Below are 11176 nucleotides of genomic sequence, written 5' to 3'. Positions count from 1 at the left end.
AGTAAAGTGGCCCTTGATATTAATATGCCCAGTAAAGTGCCCCCTTGACAGGCAGTAAAAAAAATAATAATAACTCCACATATTTACCTTGTCCCCCAGCAGCAGCAGCAGCATGATATACGGAGCTCCCGCCCGACCCCGCCCCTGTTGAGCCCACTGCCCCGCCCCATCCCAGACCTGCAGTGTGGAGGAATAATGCTTAAGATCAATCTACAGTACATAGGATAAACTCACAGTTGCCATGATGTATTTATGGATATAGGTCCTACGCCCCTGGCTGCGATAACCAGGCCTCGTCATAAATTAGGTGCATTCTGACTGGTGTAGACTTCAGTGTTATTTTATGTCAGAAAACAGGCATAGAAGATGATAAAGGTGGCCGGTATTAGGAAAGTGGCGAGGCTGGCAGAGTAATGGGACTTGCACAAGTGCTGTTAAAAAAGTTGCAAACATGTAGTTTGTGACTTTCATGCCACATAAGTGGCGAATCTTAGGCCCCTTGCAGACGAGCGTGTGTGGATTAGGTCCGGATGCATTGCGAATGCGTTCAGTGAAAAATGCGCGATTTTGCAAACAGTCATTCAGTTTTTTCTGCGATCGCGTTCAGTTTTTATCGCGTGGGTGCAATGCGATTTAATGCGTTTTTCACGTGCGTGATAACAAACTGAACGGGTATACAAACAACATCTCTTATCAACCATCCGTGTTGCATCCACACTTGCTTGCGGATGCGATTTTCACACAGCTCCATTCACTTCTATGGGGCCAGCGTTGCGTGAAAAATGCTGAATATAGAACATGCTGCGATTTTCACGCAACGCACAAGTGATGCGTGAAAACCAACGCACATGTACATAGACCCATTGAAATGAATGGGTCCGGGTTCAGTGCGGGTGCTATGCGTTCACTTCATGCATTGCACCCGCGCGGAATATTCGCTTGTGTGAAAGGGGCCTTAATGATAAATTTGGCCCATATTGTATATAGAATGTATGTACCCATATGGCTTCCATTACATCTCTGCAGGGCATGTTACCCAGCTTTCCCAGACTGCTGAATGCCAGATCACCCCATTTAGGAGTTAGTAAATCCCCGGTATTGTGGAATACCTAGCTAGATTTATAGCCAGGAGCCTGGAAAAGCGGAGTAAGAATCCCAGTGACAGAGCCTCCATACTGTAGCATAGCTAGAAAGATTTGTAATTCAGAGTCTAGGGAAAGCTGGGTAGCAAACTATATGGACCTGTAGTAGGGACTACTAAGTCTACCTAAATAAATGCTTCTCCTCACTCCAAAATAGTGCCATATGTAGGTTGATCTGCCATTTGAGCCCTGGGAAAGCTGAATTACCAGCATGTGGAGCTGTAATAGACTGCAAAATACGAAACTGAAAAACACTTGCAGAACACTTTCTGCAGTGTTATATCCCTGGTACTGTATAGTATGTGTACACATGTGGGGGGGTTGCAGGTTCTAGCTCTTTTATACCGCTCTGAGTTATACCGCTCTGAGTGTCCGTTGAAGTGTATTGGTGATAAGCTCCACCTTTTTCCCAAACTTACTATTTTTACTGTGAGGTCATCCTAATGCACAGTCAGTCTCCAGCCGAAGATGGAGGGGCTGGGAGGAAGAAGGCATGCGACGGGCGCCTCCCCCCAGGGCCCTTAACAGATGTAATGACGCGCGTCCCAGGTGTAGGAATGCCGAGTGGCATAGTGTGGCCTAAAATGTCCCTTTGTGTCACAGTGCTCCTACCTGGATACAGCTGGATCTCAGGCTTTTGGCTCCGAAGCAATAAATAGGGGGAATAAATGAGGGATTGAAGAAAGAATCGAGTCCAGACCTTATATAAAGTTGAACAGCAGCTTTACTTAAATAAATGTTAATCCAAGACAATCTTCAAGCTTTATCTTGGTCCCAGCAGGCATTAGCATTAAAACTTGGCATGCAAACTAGTCTTTCCTACATCTGTTTCTCTCTGGCTCTGCTGTACCGACAGGCTGGCTGTATAACTCATTGTCTGCTGCACTTCTCTCTTTGTAGTCTGACTCCTCTAAGTTATGCCAGGGAACTATATTCCTGGCTCCTAAGGCTTTATGCTTTGGCCTCCATGGCCTTTAGAGCTGAGGGTGCTCTGGCTGGCTTGGGTTGGGCAGGTCCAGCAGAGACGTGCCCTGCACACCCTCCCTTGGCAGGGGGTAAGCTAGACTAGCTCTAACTGGTCCTCACCCTTCCTGCAGAATATAGGGCTGGCCCACTCCCCTACAGAGGGGGGTTAGAATAGAATGGCAAGTTCCATTCTAAGTACAGCTCTGCTGTGTTTGCTGCCACCTGCTGGTGAACCAGTCATATTACATGTTATAAACAATTGCAAACATTAGAAATGCACAGTGTGGAGGACCTAGAATAAATACATAAGATGACATTATATTAGCTTATTAAAAATAGTAGCAGGGTAGAATACATACATAAGATGACATTATATTAGCTCATTAGAGATGGTAGCAGGATGCAGAAGTGGTGACACCACTATGGGGTGTTACAGGCACTTCTGACTGCAGGATATCTGTTAAAATAGCTTTCTGCTGCAGTTTACAGATATCCATGCAGAAAGTCATAGGTAAACTTTAGTTAGGAAGTTATGCTTTTTTTTTTTTTGCTTTTTTTTGGGGGGTTTAGTGTCCATGTAAAATATTTTTAGTGGGACAACCTATTTTAAGAGTTTTTCCAAATACATATACTGTTAGAAGAATAAATGAGATTATTATTAAGAGCAGCTGCAGGGATATAAGGTAGGTCCAGGTAGAGTGAATGAGATCCTTTATTTAAAGCATTGAAGAGAACCTGGCTTCTTGATGATGGTGTCTGATCTGCAGGAGGAGCTGAGCAGATTAATATACACTTTTGTGGGGGGAGGTCTTATCTGTAATTGACAGCATTTTTTATATGCACATTAAAGCTGTTAATCACTGAGAAGGACTTCCTACCAGATTCTGACGCTGGGTTCAAACCTGAGCGTTCGCGATGGAGCACTCTGTATGCGCGATTGTACGGGCGTTTGCAATCGCGCATACAGAGACAAGCGAACGCCCATTGTCGCGCGTTCCCGGAAGTCTGTGTACGGGAACGCGCGACAAGACGCCCCAAAGAAGCTCATGTACTTCTTGGGGCGTCGGGTGTTTTACAGCGCGATTGTACGCGCTGTAAAACGCCCAGGTGAGAACCATTCCCATAGGGAAGCATTGGTTCTTGCCTGTTGTGCGTTTTACAGCGCGTAGGAACGCGCTGTAAAACGCTCAGGTCTGAACCCAGCCTTAAGCTCAGAATAGGCAGAGATTTAAATGATTAAATTACAGACAGGCCCACATCTGCAATGAGGCGAGGTGGCAGCCGACCTTTCTCTAAGGGGGGATGAAGCCTATGAGGCAGTAGAAGAGGTCACGAGGACATCATTGCGACCTTCTGCGTTGGGTCGCGGGCAGCATGATGATGTAGCCATGAACGCCTGAGTCAGGGTGCAGGTGTTCGTGACTATGTCATCGTGCCATCTGTAACCAGGCACAAGCGGTCTTGGTGATGTCACCAGCTCAGGCCACAATTGGGAAAGAGGCCTGTGGTCCGGCAGACGACAGCAAGAAGCAGGACACAGGTGAGTAGTTGTTTTTTTATTGTATATATGTCGGCACTAAAGTGGGGAAGAGCATTATATATACTAACAATAGAACCATTATTTACAGTCCATACAATATCTCACAAAAGTGAGTACACCCCTAACATTTTAATGTTTTATCATATCTTTTCATGGGACAACACTGAAGATCTGACACTTTGATACAATGTAAAGTAGTCAGTGTACAGCTTGTATAACAGTGTAAATAACTCAACACACATGCATTAATGGCTAAACAGCTGGCAACAAAAGCGAGTACACCCCTCAGTGTGATATAGCCAAATTGTGCCCAATTAGCCATTTTCTCTCTGTGAGTTGTTAGTGTTACAAGGTCTCAGGTGTGAATGGGGAGCAGGTGTGTTAGATTTGGTGTTTTCACTCTCGCACTCTCTCATAATGGTCACTGGAAGTTTAACATGGCACCTCATGGCAAAGAACTCTCTGAGGGTCTGAAAAATAGAATTGTTGCTCTACATAAAGATGGCCGAAGCTATAAGAAGATTGCCAACACCCTGAAACTGAGCTGCAGCACAGTGGCTAAGACCATACAGCGGTGTAACAAAGCAGGTTCCACTCAGAACAGGCCTCGCCGTGGTTGACCAAAGAAGTTGAGTGCACGTGCTCAGCGTCATGTCCAGAGTTTGAGTGCTGCCAGCATTGCTGCAGAGGTTAAAGGGGTGGGGGTCAGCCTGTCAGTGCTCAGACCATATGCCTCACACTGCATCATATTGGTTTGCCTGGCTGTCAGCCCAGAAGGAAGCCGCTTCTAAAGATGATGCACAAGAAATCCTTAATACAGTTTGCTGAAGACCAGCAGACTAATGACATGGATTACTGGAACATAGTCCTGTGGTCTGATGAGACCAAGATAAACTTATTTTGTTCAGATGGTGTCAAGAGTGTGTGGTGGCAACCAGGTGAGGAGTAAAAAGACCAGTGTGTCCTGCCTACAGTCAAGCATGGTGGTGGGAGTGTCATGGTTTTGGGTCTGCATGAGCACTGCTGTCTGTGGGGAGCTACAGTTCATTGAGGGAACCATTAATGCCAACATGTACGGTGACATACTGAAGCAAAGCATGATCCCCTCCCTTCGAGAAACTGGGCCGCAGGGCAGTATTCCAACATAACGACCCCAAACACACCTCCAAGACGACCACTGCCTTGCTAAAGAAACTGAGGGCGAAGGTGCTGGACTGGCCAGGCATGTCTCCAGCCGTCAACCCTATTGAGCATCTGTGGGGCATCCTCAAATGGAAGGTGGAGGAACGCAAGGTCTCTGACATCCACCAGCTATGTGATGTCATCACAGAGGAGTGGAAGAGGATTCTAGTGGCAACCTGTGAAGCTCTAGTAAACTCCATGCCCAAGAGAGTTAAGGCAGTTCTGGAAAATAATGGTGGCCACACAAAATATTGACACTTTGGGCACAATTTTGCCGTTTTCACTTAGGGGTGTACTCACTTTTGTTGCCAGCGGTATAGACATTATTGGCTGTGTGTTGAGGTATTTTGAGGACACACCAAATTTACACCGTTATACAAGCTGTACACTGACTACTTTACATTGTATCAAAGTGTCAGATCTTCAGTGTTGTTCCTTGAAAAGATAGCATAAAATATTTCTAAAAATGTGAGGGATGTACTCACTCTTGTGAGATACTGTATACTTCTAATACAGGGGGCCATTATACTACGGGGGACTACAAGGGTGAGAACATATATAACGTATATACATATACCATCACTACAGAGAGCACTGTAGCAGGGTTTTATAAATACTGGGGCTACTACAGGGAGCTTTTAAATACTGGGTATACTATAGTGGGCTTTATTACTACTGTGGACTCTATGGGAGTGCCTTATAGATCAGGCTTATTACTACTGGGAGCTCTAAAGGGGTGCCCTATAGAGGTGTCTTTTCTTACTGCTGGGAGCACTGTTATTTCTACTAGGGAACCTATGTGGACATCATTAACATTAGGGGTACTGTGGAGCAGACATCATTGAGCACAATATGGAGGGCATTACTATTAATGGGGTTGCTATTGGGGAAACTATAGGGCGCACTATTAATACTGAGAGAACTATTACTGTGGTGGGCAGATGATCTGTTTGGCAATGTTATTTTAGAAGTATAGTATTGGAGATAGCAGCAGGATGACCATGTTGGGGGACCAGAAGTGGGAGGATGTTCCAAAAGTGAGGAATCTAAGATGTCTGTGTGTCAAACACAGAGATGAGATGCGGCTGAAATGTCGTCATGGTGGTCTGGTCTGAATGGAGAAGACCAGGAAAGAGACCATGTCCATCAGAGGAGACATCACTGGATATACAGTAAGAGGGTGCTGTATGTCCATCAACATGTCTTTAACCTCTTTACCGGTACGCCCTGATGTCCTGGTACTTAAGGACACAGGGCGTACGGGTACGTCCTGTGTATTTCCGATCACCGGCGGACGGTGATCGGAACAAGATGCCTGCTCAAATCATTGAGCAGGCACCTCAGCTAAATGCGCGAGGGGGTCCCGTGACCCCCCCCCCCGTGTCGGCGATCGCCGTAAACCGCAGGTCAATTCAGACCTGCGGTTTGCGGCGGCGGCGATCGGGCGTGCCATCGGGTCCCCATGCGGCTGTAGGGGGGACCCGATGGCATGGAAGGCAGCGCAATGCCTAAGGAAGGCATCGCGCTGCCTTCCTGTGACGTGCCTGTGAGATCCAGCCCTCTGGATCTCACAGGCCGGAAGCTGTATGAGTAATACACACAGTATTACTCATACAGCCAATGCATTCCAATACAGAAGTATTGGAATGCATTGTAAAGGATTAGACCCCCAAAAGTTCAAGGCCCAAAGTGGGACAAAAAAAAAAAGTTACGTTTTCCCCCCAAAAAATGAAAAGTTTCAAGTAAAAATAAATAAAAACGTCATTTTCCCCAAATAAAGTTAAAAAAATTGGTAAAAAATAGGGGGGGAAAAAAAGTATACATATTAGGTATCGCCGCATCCGTATCGACCGGCTCTATAAAAATATCACATGACCTAACCCCTCAGATGAACACTGTAAAAAATAAAAACTGTGCTAAATAAACAATTTTTGGTCACCTTAAATCACAAAAAGTGTAATAGCGAGCGATCAAAAAGTCATATGCACCCCAAAATAGTGCCAATCAAACCGTCATCTCATCCCGCAAAAAATGAGACCCTACCTAAGGTAATTGCCCAAAAACTGAAAAAACTATGGCTCTCAGAATATGGAGACACTAAAACATGATTTTTTTTTTTTTTCTAAAATGATATCATTGTGTAAAACTTACATAAATAAAAAAAAAGTATACATATTAGGTATCGCCGCATCCGTATCGAAAGGCTCTATAAAAATATCACACGACCTAACCCCTCAGATGAACACCATAAAAAATAAAAACTGTGCTAAATAAACTATTTGTCACCTTACATCACAAAAAGTGTAATAGCAAGCGATCAAAAAGTCACTCGCACCCCAGCATAGTGCCAATAAAACCGTCATCTCATCCCGCAAAAATCATACCCTACCCAAGGTAATCGCCCAAAAACTGAAAAGATTATGGCTCTCAGACTATGGAAACACTAAAACATGTTTTTTTTTGCTTCAAAAATGAAATCATTGTGTAAAACTTACATAAATAAAAAAATATATATATATATTAGGTATCGCAGCGTCCGTGACAACCTGGTCTATAAAATTATCACATGATCTAACCTGTCAGATGAATGTTGTAAATAACAAAAAATAAAAACAGTGCCAAAACAACTATTTCTTGTTACCTTGCCTCACAAATTTAAATACCTTGAGGGGTGTACAAGTTTCTAGAATGGGGTCTCATTTTTGAGTGGTCTCTATTATGTAAGCCTTGCAAAGTGACTTTAGACCTGAACTGGTCCCTAAAAATTGGGTTTTTGAAAATTTCTGAAAAATTTCAAGATTTGCTTCTAAACTTCTAAGCCTTGTAACATCCCCAAAAAATAAAATATCACTCCCAAAATGATTCAAACATGAAGTAGACATATGGGGAATGTAAAGTAATAACTATTTTTGGAGGTAGTACTGTGTATTATAGAAGTAGAGAAATTAAAACTTGGAAATTTGCTATTTTTTTCCAATTTTTGGTAAATTTGGTATCTTTTTTATAAATAAAATAAAAAAAATTTACTTCATTTTACCAGTGTCATGAAGTACAATATGTGACGAAAAAACAATCTCAGAATGGCCTGGATAAGTCAAAGCGTTTTAAAGTTATCAGCACTTAAAGTGACACTGGTCAGATTTGCCCAAAATGGCCTGATCCTGAAGGGGTTAAAAGAAGGGCTGGGGGGGAAGAGTTTGGATTGAGAACTTTATGTGGAGGGAGGGGGGGCGCCATTTCAATTTTCACCTCGGCAACAGTGAGGCTAGAATTTGCCCCGAGTACAGATTACCTTAAATCTTTTTCCACAAAAAACAATTACAGTATATCAATCTCTTCAGCTTCTCCTGCTCTATAACACGCTGCCCATCAATTGTGTAATATGGTCACAGGTTCCCTTTAAGCTGGCCACCCTGTCATATTGAACAAATCTCAAGGGCCACAAAAAATCTTAAAGGGGTTTTACCATCTGACACTTTTAACGATAGATCAAAAGTGTAGGTACCACTTCCACGATTCTCAGAGCATAGAAACATAGAAACATAGAATGTGTCGGCAGATAAGAACCATTTGGCCCATCTAGTCTGCCCAATATATCTGAATACTATGGATAGCCCCTGGCCCTATCTTATATGAAGGATAGCCTTATGCCTATCCCATGCATGCTTAAACTCCTTCACTGTATTTGCAGCTACCACTTCTGCAGGAAGGCTATTCCATGCATCCACTACTCTCTCAGTAAAGTAATACTTCCTTATATTACTTTTAAACCTTTGCCCCTCTAATTTAAAACTGTGTCCTCTTGTGGTAGTTTTTCTTCTTTTAAATATGCTCTCCTCCTTTACCGAGTTGATTCCCTTTATGTATTTAAAAGTTTCTATCATATCCCCTCTGTCTCTTCTTTCTTCCAAGCTATACATATTAAGGTCTTTTAACCTTTCCTGGTAAGTTTTATCCTGCAATCCATGTACTAGTTTAGTAGCTCTTCTCTGAACTCTCTCTAGAGTATCTATATCCTTCTGGAGATATGGCCTCCAGTACTGCGCACAATACTCCAAGTGAGGTCTCACCTAGTGATCTGTACAGCGGCATAAGCACTTCACTCTTTCTACTGCTTATACCTCTCCCTATACATCCAAGCATTCTGCTGGCATTTCGTGCTGCTCTATTACATTGTCTTCCCACCTTTAAGTCTTCTGAAATAATTACTCCTAAATCCCTTTCCTCAGATACTGAGGTCAGGACTGTGTCAAATATTCTATATTCTGCCCTTGGGTTTTTACGCCCCAGGTGCATTATCTTGCACTTATCCACATTAAATTTCAGTTGCCAGAGTTCTGACCATTCTTCTAGTTTTCCTAAATCCTTTTCCATTTGGCGTTTCCCTCCAGGAACATCAACCCTGTTACATATCTTTGTGTCATCAGCAAAAAGACAAACCTTACCATCGAGGCCTTTTGCAATATCACTTATGAAGATATTAAACAAAATTGGTCCCAGTACAGATCCCTGTGGAACCCTACTGGTAACATGACCTTGTTTTGAATGTTCTCCATTGACTACAACCCTCTGTTGTCTGTCACTCAGCCACTGCCTAATCCACTCAACAATATGGGAGTCCATGCTCAATGACTGCAGTTTATTGATAAGTCTTCTATGTGGGACAGTGTCAAAAGCCTTACTAAAATCTAGATATGCGATGTCTACTGCACCTCCACCGTCTATTATTTTAGTCACCCAGTCAAAAAAATCTATAAGATTTGTTTGACATGATCTCCCTGAAGGTAAACCCATGTTGTTTTTCATCTTGCAATCCATGGGATTTTAGATGTTCCACAATCCTATCCTTTAATAGGGTTTCCATTAATTTGCCTACTATTGATGTCAGACTCACTGGTCTATAGTTGCTCGATTCCTCCCTACTACCTATCTTGTGAATGGGCACAACATTTGCCAATTTCCAATCTTCCGGGACGACTCCTGTTACTAATGATTGGTTAAATAAATCTGTTAACGGTTTTGCCAGCTCACCACTAAGCTCTTTTAATAATTTTGGGTGTATCTCATCAGGCCCCTGTACTTATTTGTCTTCACTTTAGACAGCAAACTTAGAACATCTTCCTCTGTAAAGACACATGCATCAAACGATTTATTAGTCATCCTTTCTAGTGGAGGTCCTTCTCCTTCTTTTTCTTTTGTAAAAACTGAACAGAAGTATTCATTAAGGCAGTCGGCTAGCCCTTTATTCTCTTCTACATACCTTCCGTCCTTTGTTTTTAATTTAGTTATTCCTTGTTTTAATTTCCTTTTTTCATTTATATATCTGAAGAATGTCTTATCCCCTTTTTTCATAGACTGAGCTAGTTTTTCTTCTGCCTGCGCTTTAGAAGTTCTTATAACTTGCTTGGCCTCTTTCTGCCTAATCTTGTAGATTTCCTTATCTTCATTGCTCTGTTTTTTTTTTATAATTACAAAATGCTAGCTTTTTATTTTTAATGATTTGGGCCACTTCTGCTGAGTACCACAGTGGTCTCTTCCTTTTTTTGCTTTTACTGACAAGTCTAATGCAATTTTCTGTTGCCTTCAATAATGCACCTTTTAAGTAGTCCCATTTCTCCTGGACTCCATGTAATCCGTTCCAGTCTGATAAGGACTCATTTATGACTAATTTCATTTTTGAAAAGTCTGTTTTTCGAAAATCTAAAACTTTTGTTTTTGTGTGGTGGGACTCTTTCACAGTTCTTATATTAAACCACACTGACTGGTGATCACTAGATCCCAAGGTTTCGCCTACAATGACATCATATGCCGAATCCCCATTTGTGAATACCAAATCCAAAATGGCCTCCCTCCGGGTTGGCTCCTCAACCATTTGTTGTAGGGATAATTCAAATAGAAAAAAGAAACTTCAGCACCAAGCGTGGACGTAGAAAATTCTTTTCCCAATCTTTATTCAGCAATATTCCATAAATGTACAGCAATCAGTGGCACAGGCTCCCACTTAATCCCAGGAAATCAACGCGTTTCGAACAATGGTGTTCTTAGTCATGACTAAGAACACCATTGTTCGAAACGCGTTGATTTCCTGGGATTAAGTGGGAGCCTGTGCCACTGATTGCTGTACATTTATGGAATATTGCTGAATAAAGATTGGGAAAATAATTTTCTACGTCCACGCTTGGTGCTGAAGTTTCTTTTTTCTATTTGAATCTACCACACGGACTGACTTGGGTCCGCCTCGTGCACAGCTACATTGGACATTCAAGGTGAGCTGGCTATCTCTCTTTTTTTTTGTTGTAGGGATAACCCCAGTAGGGAATTTAGAATATCTGTACTCCTGGTAGAA

This window comes from Bufo gargarizans, chromosome 6 (assembly GCF_014858855.1).
Source record: "Bufo gargarizans isolate SCDJY-AF-19 chromosome 6, ASM1485885v1, whole genome shotgun sequence".
Classification (NCBI taxonomy): domain Eukaryota; kingdom Metazoa; phylum Chordata; class Amphibia; order Anura; family Bufonidae; genus Bufo; species Bufo gargarizans.
Note: the sequence above shows the minus strand (reverse complement) of the source record.